Source organism: Pagrus pagrus (genome assembly GCF_965226575.1).
Source record: "Pagrus pagrus genome assembly, chromosome: 20".
NCBI lineage: Eukaryota > Metazoa > Chordata > Actinopteri > Spariformes > Sparidae > Pagrus > Pagrus pagrus.
Window position 1 is genome coordinate 16,214,721 of NC_140207.1, and position 13,455 is coordinate 16,228,175.

General features: G+C 38.4%; 1 protein-coding gene across 3 annotated transcripts in view; it reads right to left on the bottom strand.

Moving 5' to 3' along the window:
• Positions 1–13,455, bottom strand: part of ctnnd2a (catenin (cadherin-associated protein), delta 2a) — a 256,428-nt gene that overhangs the window by 182,125 nt on the left and 60,848 nt on the right. The gene's annotated exons all lie outside the window — the stretch shown is intronic.

Sequence of the window (13,455 nt, forward strand, 5' to 3'; positions counted from 1 at the left end):
GGCTGTTTTTTGTGTGCAGTCACTCAGTTTAGGTTTTGCTTTAAAGATAAATCCTGTTTATTGCAAGATAATGATGAGACAGCATGAACCTTGATCAGTCATTTGATGAAACAGGTCCTGAATAATGTACTCAGAATCCCTGTATCTGTATCATGCTAAGCAGTTTGGGTAGCCATTATACATTATACACTTTTGTTTTCTCCTCCAAATAAGAGGATCCACACTGACAGAAACAAGAATGAACGATTAAAACAATAGATTTTAGATCATGTGCTTAGGGTTAATATTAGTGTTAGGAATAAATGTAAAGAATGTACAGCCAGTGTGTGGTCCTCATACAGAGTGCAGAGCAAAAAATTGTGTTTGCATGCATAATGTGTGCGCCTGCACGAGTGTATATGACTGCTCGTGTGTGCATCTGTGTGTCGGTGTGTTCGCAGGTGCTCTTGCCATCTGGCAAATGGTGATAGTAGACAAAGAAATATTACACAGCGTGGTCTGGCTTCATTCTGCATCAACTTTGCTCATTAACACCTATCTTTTTCCATAACACATGATTCATTTTTGTTGTTACACCAGAGATGCTATTCCTTCCAATCCCAGTGATGACTAGCCTTTTCTGTATCGGCCTGCTTCTAACGCAATTAAATTTACATTAACAGCAATACCTGAGGGGCATCCTTTAATGTGATTATGGCTAGGACAGTAACGCAATGGGCAGCACATCAGTACTGATAATAACAATAAGGACTTCCCTGTATGGCTCATAAACAACACAAAACACACACACACAACAACAATGCTACTACTCCTTTTACTAATCCAACTACTACTACTAGTACCAATAATAACAATAACAAAGAGGGAAAAAGGAAAAGTCAAAACTGCTCTTGTGGAACATCAAACAATCAATGCATTTATGTCATTGACCTCACAACACTAACTAGATTAATTAACAACTACACGGGAGGCAAAAAAAAACCATTAGGACACTGCTCTGAGGGTCTCATTAATCCTGGTTGGAGGACTCACGAATGGAGGGAAGAAATAACATCAATAAGAAGAAATCATAGTTGAATTCTTTGGGATATTACTAGTAAAGTCTTCCGTGACATCTGTTCAAAGTAAACAGAAAAGACAAAGGTTGAGGAAGGAGTTGTAAACTATAATTGTTCAGTCTGTAATCTTAAATAAAGATAAATAAATATTTAAAGAAATTTGACAGAATTAAAAAAAAAAAAAAAGAAAGTCTGCGTTGCTAAACCACAAAATGGGTCATTTGTCAGTTCACTCTCAAATGATACATATTTTGGTGAGGCAACTAAAACTACATGGCAAATAAGGGTGGGTGATCAGACAAGTTTGTATTTTGATCGATCATGAAGGCGCCCATAATCTACTTTCTTTTTCCAATCTTCTGATAACCTCACTAACCCATAGGTGAGCGCTGTGTGAACAAACCAACAGAGTGAAGCAGCCTACAAGATGAATGTGCTCATAGGATGGATTTCTTTACATGACTCTTTCTTGAGTGACATATTGTAAATAATGCAATGTGAGCTATAGGAAGCAGCCTGGTGGATGAGGAGCTTGTGCCAATAAAGAAATATACTGAATGCAATACTGTGATGCAATCGCGCAAATGAATAAATTCATATGCTATTGCAAATTTGGCTGTCTAGAAGGCAGTCTGAAATGCACTGCAAAATTTTGAAAAAAGATTACAATTCTGGGACTGAGTCTGTGATTAAAAAGATCATGATATAATTTTTGAGCCAGATCTACCACTCCTAAGGATATTAATTCAAGACATTTAAGTGGGAATACTGAGCAAATATCACAATTTTTAGACATGAAGAATTAACATGTAGTCCTTTGATGCTTTGTGAAAAAGCCTACGTTTTGTGGCAAAATACTTCCAAATTAATTCACTGACTGAATGAGTGAAGCAAATAGACTCACTGTATAACAGCAACTGTCACAATCCACGCTAAGAGGAGACAGGGGGCTTTTAAAGAACACAACAAACATCACAAAATGTAAGAAAAAATACACTTCAAGACAAATTACCATCTTATTCCTGTAATTTTCACAGCCAAGTTCATTGGTATTGAGAGCAAATGTCTCGCAAAAACAGGGAACGGTAGGGCAAGGCTGAACAATATTAAGATAGAAGTGCTGAAGCTGCTCCACTGGCAATAATCTAAGTATTATTTTATGGATAAAGCAACATTACCCAGGGAAGAGTGTGAAACTGGCAGTAATACAAAGAAATAAGTGTTTTCAATGTCAAAGCTAAAATACATTCTTCCAATCTCTCTAAAAAACCTCAGATGTAGTTGTGTTGTCAATAAAGTGACTTGGAGTTTGTGGGCTGATGAGATTCGCTGGTTCTCTTTATGGAAGAGGGAGTCAATGATGTATGCAAATACTGACTTAGCTCAAATCATAGAGGAAATCCCTGTCAATTCTGGTTTGGGGTAGATTTTCCTAATTGACTCTAGGGGCGAATGAAGGGGCTTCTAGAGAACAGCCTTGGAGAACACATTTGACTGTACACGGAGCTATTTAAAAAGGTCCTCTGTCACATTTTGGGATAGATGAGTCTCCCTCTTTTATAACTGATGCTCATTTAAATTCTGTCTGGTGTGGACAGCTTTGGAGCCAATTATTACCATCTGAATTTTGTGACTCATTATACTGGCAGTGTGTTTTGCTAAGGAGGCAGTTGACAGGAAGTTTTGGCAAAAACTTACAACATACCCACAGTTGAAGGTATTTTATGTGATTTACTCAATGTCTCCTGCATCAAATGATCTACAAACTGTCGTACGTAAACCATATCATTTAATTTTAAGGTATTAAAGTTGTAAAATGATGTCATTCATTCCCAAAGGAAAACTTGTAATCCTTACTCAATGCAGTGGAGAAAACTTCAGAACCACTTCACATGATCTGCTCTGAGTTTGGAGTATTTTTAGTTCTACTCAAACTTTCAGTGCGTGTCCTAGGAGTGATTCTGAGTTGTTTGATAAATATGAGCCCAGGATTAAAATATCTCTGGTCTGGGCAAAGAGGAATTCAGGAAAACAGCTTCAAAGAAAGCCAAATCAAAGAGTCACATCACTGAACAGTCAAAAATAAGCTATTCATGAGGCAGGGGGCATGCTGAAAATATTTACCATAATTTTATAAATCAACCTCCGAACTCTGGTCAAGTTATGAGTGAACCACTGTTGATGACCAGAGGAAGCAGCTGTATCTGTTTAGATTTTGGATTCAAATGCTCCTTTAAAAAACTGCACAGACCTGAGACGTATGGCTGCCAACAGCTGGGCCATAACAGTTTTATATGCATTATAAATATTCAACACACAAACACAGCAATACTCTGACAGATCTCTCCCTCGTTAAATAATTTAAGGGCTCAGTGGGCAAAATGAAATCATCTCTCTCTCTTAGTCTCCAATTTCGCTCCCTCACTCTGTCACTCTATCAATCTCTCCTTGTTCCAGAATGTCTCTCTCTCGTGCGTGTCTGTGTGTGTGTGTGTGAGCACACAAGTTTACTGTATGTGTTTGTGAGTTTGGGTTTGTGTGCTGCACACTAGTAAACCCTGCGTCAGCCTGTTTGACACATACATGCAGACACGCACAAGCGCACATGGCCACATATTAGCATAGCTTTGGTCTGTCAATGTTACATAAGACAAGAGGCAAAAAAAAAAAAAAGGAATACCAAAAAAAAAGAAGGCAATATTTGGATATGGAAGGACAGGCGAAGACAATATTTTTTTCCGATACAACTTCTACAGTATACCCAATGTTTTAATGATGTTCAAAAATAGTAATACACCCTAGACTTTATCATAATATGATTGTCAAATCATGGCATGTTATAAGAATGACAATACATGTGTGTCTTATTATGTATTATACAGGCTATCATATTTATTTAGAATATGAGGTCTGTCTTCTTATGTCTTTACATCATGCACACAAAAGATAAAAGTGTCCTTGTTGTCTTTGCACAGTTAGGTTGTCATACTTTGCAAGTTTTACTTGCAGAATCAAATCTTTTGTCAGTCCGAGCTGATTGCTTTGTTTAAATAAGATAATGTCCAATTAGTCATCCTTTTTAGAGCAAGTCAGTCACTTTGTCTTCAACAATCTTGTAGACCTTGGTAGATAAGTAGAACATCCTTTGAAAATGATTGTACTGTAAATCAATACAATTTAATTAATGTGTAAAGGTATAGCAGCATGTGGGCAGAGGAAAAGGATGGTTGACAAAAGGGCTGCACAATATATAATTTCAGCATGATGTGCAATTTCAAGTAGGGCTAGTTATATGGTGAAGATTTCTGTATTTTTTCTTATCACAATATAAATTGCAGGAAAACAAAATATCGTATTATCGTTTTTTTTTCTGATATCATGCAGCCCAAGGCAGCTTGGAGGCGAGGAAATCAGGATTATTGTTCCAAGGGTTGTCAGTGAAATTCCTACACTGGTTGAGATCACTTAAATCTATCTCTGGCTTAATTAGGTCTCAAATATTTGACAAGGCCCACAAGAATGTGGGTTTGTTTGTATGCATGTATGCGTGTTGGCTGTTGGCTCCATGACAATGTGGATGATGGGTTCAGTGAGTATGGGTTTGGCCAAGGACAAAATGTCACTTGGAAAATGTCACTGCCTAAATGCCATTACAGCTCTATGTGTGTGTGGGTGGGTGCACTCTCACACATACACACATACCCTAGCACATTCAATAAGCAGGTGTCTACAAGCTATCTACAAACTTGGGGTTGCTTAGTTGGCAGCATCACTTTGTCTGGCAATGTAACGATGTACTAATGGTTAAGTGTTTTCCAAATTTACTGATGAATCTGCAGTGCTGTGTATTTTTGGCAGAGAGACACAACATCTGGCTTCAATTGACATCTTGTTGAGCTCATGTACTGCACATTTTGGCATGCATTTTAAATAAGTACCCTGAAAGAATTGTTAATTTGTTGTCTTTGTGGTTATCTTTTCTCTAAGTGTTTCGATATTAGAATTTCATTGTGCCACATAGAAAATAGGTTACAGTAGTAACTATAAGTATGTAATTATAATAATAATCTGAAATTGGAAATAGTGTTTTCGTGCGTAAAATGGATATGTTCCATTTAATATTCAAGAGAAAATTTATTCACTCAGTTACGGATTGTGGTGGATTTAAGATTAGAGATGGCTTGTGATCAAAAAGCTGCAATTTTGAGTTTCAGACCAGCTGGGAAATTCTGGGCAAGTAAAGTGAATGTGTAAACACTCTCCCTACTCTCAACACTTACTGGCAGTGTGCCTTTGAGCAGGGCACTCTCTATGTTGGCTCCAGTGGAGCAGCAGTATAGCTGAAGACTGTGGCTGCACTGGGCAGCTGCCAGGTGAGACCGTAAGTGCAAGTGCATGAATATGAAGTAGGGGAGTGCTGAAAAGACCCAGCATGCTCAGCAAAACCCTTCCATGAACAATGGATTAAAAACACACACTTTTTCACCTAGCAAGTGTCTTCCCTGCCTCCTTTGTCAGCTCTTTCCCCTCCTGCCCTCTATCTCCACCACATGATGTGACAGGGGACTCCAGAGAGGCCCCAAAGGTCATCCGTCCGCTGGCAATCACAAACACTTGTTTTGATAGATTAGCCTGTGCAAGCACACGCAAACCCAATGCATGCTCACAAAGACCTGGGCAGACATATACAGACAGAGTCGCAAGTGCTTGCTCCAGCAATACATACACTCACAAGTCTAACACACAAACATAAGCACTGTTTAAAGCAAGGAGAGACAGAAATTCAGCTGAAATTATAAAAGCAACAAAGCGTTCTGTCTAACTTTGAACAGAGTCTAAGTAGACAAGACAAGTAGTCTGTCTGCTGCCAGGCAAAGTTGCAGAAATAAGTGCAGCTACAGCTAATAAACTTGAAGGCTTATACATTCACTTCTCTCTTTTATAGAGACAGCAGTTGACCACTTTTCTATTTAAACGAGTTGAAGAGGAGAAAAAGAGAAACAAAGTAAAAAGGTGACTAGCTTTTTTATCAGCATGTAAAGGGAACAAAGGAACATATTGGACATGTGTCCGTTAATACTGTCCACTCAAAAAGGTATAGATGAAGAGTAAGAGCACACACACACAAACACACAAGTGGAAAAATAAAAGCACGACCACTCAGACAGTGGGTCTATCCTACAGCACTGTTGTGATGTTGGTTTTGAAAAGCAAAAGAAGGTGAACAGGTCACTGACTATTGAAGAGTGGATAGCTGTTTCATGTTATGTTCTGTTTCATGTTTAAGAGTGTCTGTGTGGGTTCCTTAGTCTGGCTAAGTGGTGTGGTATGTGGTTGCAATCTGAAGTATACTGTATACTGTATATTTGTCTTCTGCTGTGTAGAGTATAGTCTAGTGCATGCATGTGCATGAACATATGAATAGTATGTGTGTGTCTGTGTGTGTGTGCAGGTACATGTAAGCATTTGAGTGTGTGTGATTGTGTGTGTATGACAGTTCCATATGTAAGTCCCTCAGCTTAAACCAGAGCGACAAGCATGACAATGATAAAATCGCAGACGGGCCCTTCGGCACAGTTTTCTTTGACGGGCAAATGGCTTAACAAGCTTCTCTGCCAGCTCTTTTCTTTGGAGTTCATTCATAACATTAAAATAAAGCTTTCACAATTCCAACAAAGCAGAATTGTGCAGTCTATTTAATGTGAAGTAAATCAACACACACACAATGCAATGCCACATGCAAACAGAGACATACAGTTTGATGCAGGGAAATAAAGTGTTCACAAATGTATGTGAGTGTGAGAATGAGATACAGTAAGTAGCTGCAGCTTTTTTTGGCAGAATGTTTCCTTATATTGCTTCTGTTGAAGCCTCAACGCTTCCTTCTACTTTCTCTGCTCCACGTCCAGATAACATGATGGCTGCAAGTGCTAGTGATCATTAGAGTAAAATGTCAAGTGCTTGTTTTCGTTTGGAGGGTAGCCCCCACGTGACGAGCAGTCGCTTCTATGTCAACAAAAATGTCACTGATATCAAGCTTTAATCCTCCTCAGGCTCCATTTGACCGGTCATTTCATTGCCTTTTTAACGACAACGATGGCAGCGAGCCACCTCACACGATGGTGGCTTTTGTTGTTTTTCTTTGAAATGCATTTAAACAGAAAATTATCATTAGATTAAGGCAGCAATTTAACTGCATTCAAAGGTGTATGTTTATGTGATAAACATACTGCACCATTATCATTCAGTAATTCAAACATTTTACATGTTCATCAAATCATCAGAAAAATAGGGCATCTACAGAGAATATTCACCTCATGTATATTTTGAAGTGTGTGTCTGCAGGCCATTTCATTCTTGCTTTCACTGAACCGTGTCTCTGTATTAAATATACTATATGAGTCACACAGTGCAACCTTTATGATCTGAGCCTTATAGTGTTTCCCTGGCAAAGTAATACCATTTAGTTTTACAAAACTGAATGGGGAATCAGATTAACTGCTTGTTTTCAGTGAATCCGAAGCTATGATGATTCACTGCCATGAGAGGCGTTATTTTTCTGCTGGGACACAGCGCTGAACAGATTGCCATTTGCCATCACGTGAACAGGCTCTCATAAATCTGCAACAGGCTGCCACTGCCCTCACACATCTCTAAATCAAACAAATTAAATATATCAAGAGATTTATTGTTGCTTTTAAACAAACTCAGATGAGCTTACTAGCAGACAGACGGGTGTGTTTGGGGCCTTGAGATAACCGGAGTAGGCTGTGGGTGTGAGAAAATGGAGGTGTAAGAAAGGCTTGATTATGGATGATATCCACAGTAAGGTGTTTGGAGACATTATACTGTATATCAATCAAAAATGCCCCTGTAGATACATAAACAATTTGCCATAAGAATTAGCTTAATAACTACTCAGAAGATTAAATAATTGAAAGATGTAAGCACTATAATTCTGGACATCTTCGCTATAAGATAATGATATCTTTATTATCTGTTATTCTACTAATCAGGACATGAATTTACCCAGGAGCTTGAAAACATGGTGATTTTTACAGATGCATCAGGGATTTACTGGCCAATATTCACCTTATTGACTGCCCCTGACCCACTGGCAAATAAGATGACATTCAGAGATAGCAGTTTATCCGTGTGTCACGTCAATTTTATTGCATGTTGCATTAATGAGCTACTGGCTCGTGACATCCCAGCTGTCAGTTTGCAAGGCTATGGAGGTATTGAAAAAAACTTCTCAGTGAGTAGGTAGTAATATAGTAGGCTGAAAAGGCTTTTGAAACTGTTTTCAAAAAAAGATTATTTTTCAAGTGAAAGAAGGTTATATTAAAGGTTGTTTTACAAATTAGAATGACTGGATTTTTACTCTTCAAAAGATAGAGTCATGAAGGGTTGAATTACTTCAAAACAGTTTCGTTTTTTCTATTATGACAAATAGGGAACAAAAATAAGAATAAAAACAGTACAAACACATTTTAAAAAACACACACGTAGACTTCACTCAATATTAGAGGTGTGACTCTTCACTGGCCTCGCGATTCGATTACGATTCAGCTGTCAGCGATTCAAATGCAAAACGATTTTCGATGCATCTCGAACCTTCTCAGTGTATGGCATCCTCAATGATCTATATTACGGCACATGGCTACTTCATCCAAATTTAAATGATGGCACATGGCCATCATTTAAATTCCTCTTTTATTCAGAAAGTCCTTCCAATAATCAGACTTCAGAAGTCTACAAAATAAGAGCTGCATCTTTTCAATATATAAACATTAAAAAAACAAAACATTTATCCATCGGCCTTACACATTTATTGTAATCTACAATAATATTGTTCTCACATGGCAGCTTTAAGATAAGGCATTTATTGACTGCACACACCTCTCTCAGAGTTGGATGGCAAAGTTGACAGTGCCTCCTCAGACCCTGGCTGATTAGCTGGGCTTGCTGTAACAGTTATTATTTATGACTGCAGACATTAGCTCCGAGTGAAAATGGCTAATGTAATTAGTAATCTTTGTGGGGCAGAAGAATTGAATTTACCACCGGATTGGTCAATTACACCAAAAGTAACTAATATATAGTTTTTATAAGAAAGGGAAAATAAGCCTATATTAAGATTTTAAACTTGAATGTAAAAGTGTTAAAGCAATATTGTCTTTTAAAATACATTAGCCCTATATATTTTCATAATATGTTTGAGACCCTATGTATAACTTCGCATTGCTTGGCAGTGGGGTACCACAAGGGTCTACATACTTTAAAGCACAGCTCAAATACTGTTCAGTAAAAAATGAAAAAACAGGACCACATCTCTGACATAAGTGGGGATATGTGTTTGTGTTAACACTTAACACACCTGGTGTCAAATGAAGTGTTGTTGACATACTACATGTCCTTTTCGGGGGCATTCAACAGCTTTAACAAGTATGATTATAGTGTGCAGCGCTTTAACCTCAGCAGCCACACAAATTCCCCCCAAACATTTCCATTATGCCTGTTTTATAGGACTGCTATATCTGTATATTATTCTCCCACTTTCTCCTCGTTTGATATAAACACTATATTCAAGGAGAACAAGACAATGCTGAAAAACACTTAACACATTCTTACAAAGACACATACATAAACAAGACAGAGCAGTAATAAAATGAACAAGTACAAATGCACACCTGCAAAGAATGCATTTCTATGCTTTCTGCGCTATATACTGTATATATACACAGTGTGAAAATATATATATACACAGTATTTACTGTATAACCATACACACACCTCTCCATATATTCCATTTGTTGACTAGATCTCTCGCCTTTGAGTGGATCATCTCATTTGTGGGTTGTGTACACAAACAAAGATGTAATCTCTGAAGGCAAACAGAGAGCTGGCGACTTCACTGCTAATTGGCAACAGAGAGGCTGTCACTGAGTGGAAGAAGACCACTGTAGCCATGTCATCTCATTAGAAGGAAAAAGAGAAAGAGAGAGAGAGAGAGAGAGAGAGAGAAAGACGGGGGGGACTGAGGGGAGAGGACAGGAGGGTTAAGCTAGAAGAGAGACAGGGAGTGAGATAGCTGGGAAAATCTACATGCAGATTAAAGGCACACAAACCCTCCCAAACACGTAAATACATACACACAAGTCCTGCATAGAAATATATAATTAGTCTGTAAATCAATGAGTGCATTTGCATCTGTTTGAGTCAATCAAAGTATGAAATATGGCAAATGTTATTTTTTCTCCATACTGTCTTGATACCACCTACAAAACATTTTTATCTCTGTTTTCTCTTTGTATTGTTTTCCTTATAAAAAAGCTTTCCACCTAACAATTGTCAGAGCTTAAATAATAAAACTGATGTAACAGAACATCACCATTGATCACCCCTGCACCTGTACATCGGTCTTATAAAGAAACAAATTTGCACAAAAAGTACATACAATCAGTGCCAGTTCTGTGGATACAAAAAAAAAAATATTAAGAGATCGATTTTAACTGCATCGACGTGATAAGATTCATATCAGATCAAATTTAATATTGGTAGGTGGAGGCAGGATAAGTGGAAAATTCTTTGTGGGCTCTAATATCTCTCACATGGATTTATGAATTGTAGCCTTGAGTCAACACAGGTGGCAAACTAGGCAGAGAATCCAATACTGTCAGGCATCCTAGGTAAGAAAAATCAAGATTTTAAATTGTCTTCACACTGTCACAGTCAGTTCACTTCTCTAAATCAAGAGGTATCTGTCTTGAATTTACAGCTAAAAGATTGTACTATAATTTATTATGTACACCTATTCTGTGCACATACAGTATCTATTGCAAGTCTGTCCATCCTGAGAGAGTGAGGCAAATTTGTGATGGGGAATACTGGGCTGTAACTTGTTTCGTACTTGGTGAAAAGTCTCAAAGGTCCATATTCATGAAGAAGAAAGATTTTTATCACATTAGGAGATCTCGCAGGGCAAAAGGTTTGTGGACCACAGGATTGTCTGGATCACTTCAATCCAAGTGACAATGAGCATTAACTATTAATAAAATATTGGCTTGATTTTGTGTGTAAGCCAACCAATCAACACCCATACTGTCTATGCATTGCCTGCATCTGACTGTTTATTCTTCTTGCTAGATTTGTGAAATGACATGCAGAGGCCTCTACAGAGTAGCTGGCTCAACTTTGCTGCATTACCAGACTGAGTGTGACTCCAGTGTATTTTTGCTCATATTTGACAACTCTGTGTGTGTGTGTGTGTGTGTGTGTGTGTGTGTGTGTGTGTGTGTGTGTGTGTGTGTGTGTGTGTGTGTGTGTGCGCGCATGTGCAAGCACTGTGTGTGTTTGTGTGCGTAAGCCTGAGAAAGAGTGAAAGGAGGTTGTTAACTGTCAAATTTTCTTTCCCCTCGGCAATGCATCATTAGGTAGAAACATGGCTCCCGGCCCCCCTCTGAGCAAGATGAAGGCTAGGAGGGACTGACGTGAGGAGGGAAAGAGGGAGACACGGAGAGAATGATAAAAAAAAAAGGAGGGAGGAAAAGCTGCAGTTGATGGCAGCAGGAAGGTTATGTACACAGATGACATGCGAGAAAGCAAGATACGAAAGAGAGTTATAAAGACTAGGACCGAGAGGGTAAAGGAGTGAGTAGAGAGAGGGAAAAATGATTGATTCATGTAATTAAATTCTGAATCAAACCTTTGATTTTTAATAATGTGACTTGTCTGTTTTGAAACTTCTGCTTTCTGAAAGAAACAACACTTTTCATTCGGCAGCACACAGTTGAATAAACAGAATAAACAGACAGCAAATGTTTTTTTTCAGAAGTGCGTATTTGTGTGTATGTCTGAGCATATTGCTGTTGTGAGGGGATATTTAAATATTCTGAGCCACAATATCTCACAAATAAGCCCTGTTCTTAGCTTTACTACCATCCAGTTTTTAGACTATCCAAAAGATTTAGAAAGTTTTCATCAGTTCTCTGTCACAAGGCCCAACATACTTTAATGTATGTGTATCCATATTTACATGTTTGAGTATTCCTATGTGCAGTATGTGTGTGAATGTGTAAGTATGTGCTGTGCACATGTGTGCATGTATGCGCAGCATCTCGCCGTAATGCTGTCACCCACTAAGAGGGTTGTTCATGGTGGAGGTTACCCACAGTGCAAAGCTCTGTCAGTAATCATGGGGGGCTTGATGACTCACTGTCATCTCTTTGATGCACAGCACCACATTGCTTCTGTCTTCCTATTACTCTGAGAAGTAAAGGCACAAATAATCAAGGAGAGAAGGGAGAACAGAACAAGACTACTCACCATACACAACAGATTATGGTGAGATGAGGGGATTTGAGAGATGAAGAGGAGAGAAAGAGATGGAGAGAAGGTTGGAGGGAGAGAATTGGAGGGGTGAAGGACGGACGATAAAGAATGTCTGCTTTAGATGCAGTTTGTCCCTTAGATTTGTCATCTGACACCATCCCTCACACTCAGCACTTTTAGTGGAGAGGGACTGCTGAGTGCTTCCCCTCGAGAGGTGGGGAGAGCACACATAGACACACACACACAAACACACAAATGCACAGGTAGCATCTTCGCAATGTTGAACAAAAGTTTTAAGTTGAGTTGTTTGGAATGATTTGGAATTGCTTTTGTTTCACTGTATGAAAACGCATTTGCTTCTTGTGAAATTCTGTCAGTACCACCCAATCTATTAAATACAATAAATAAAGCACCAAAAACTTCTTATCCCTTACATGGCCAAAGTGCTTCTCAGAAATCGGTCATGTTGACCACAACAAAACTTTGATTGAAAGCCAAAGTTCAAGACACTATCTGTTAAGACAAAACATGAAGCAACTGTATGCAAACAAGCAGCAATAATGAGCTCTCTGTTCCTCGGCTAAGACTGAATCTTTAGAAAGAGAGAGAAAAAACTGAGGTAAAACCACAAACAGCTCGGGGGATATGGAGGGAAGATAGGAATATGCTTACACGCAAACAAAATAAAACAGAATAAAAAGATATAAATAGTATTTACTGTATGCAAAGTATGAAATACTCATCACCTGTACACTTGTATCTCATCTCTCACCTAAAGGAGAACCAGCAAGAGAGACAAGATAGAGAGGAGAACTATCACAGTGTCTAAACAAATTGTCATCTAATCACTTTGTTTTATGACTTCTAACATGTCTTGTGACTTTCATTTAGTGATTATGGCATTATTGATCAAAGCTGTCAAAAGCCTCCAGGAAAATTGCAGTTTGAACACTTCCTCAACCACCAACCTCCTGTGGGAAGGTGAGCCGCAAAACCACTTCATATACTTTGGTTCTTTAGCAGTCTCTCTGCAATCTAGTTTGTTCAAACAGTTCAGCCTGTG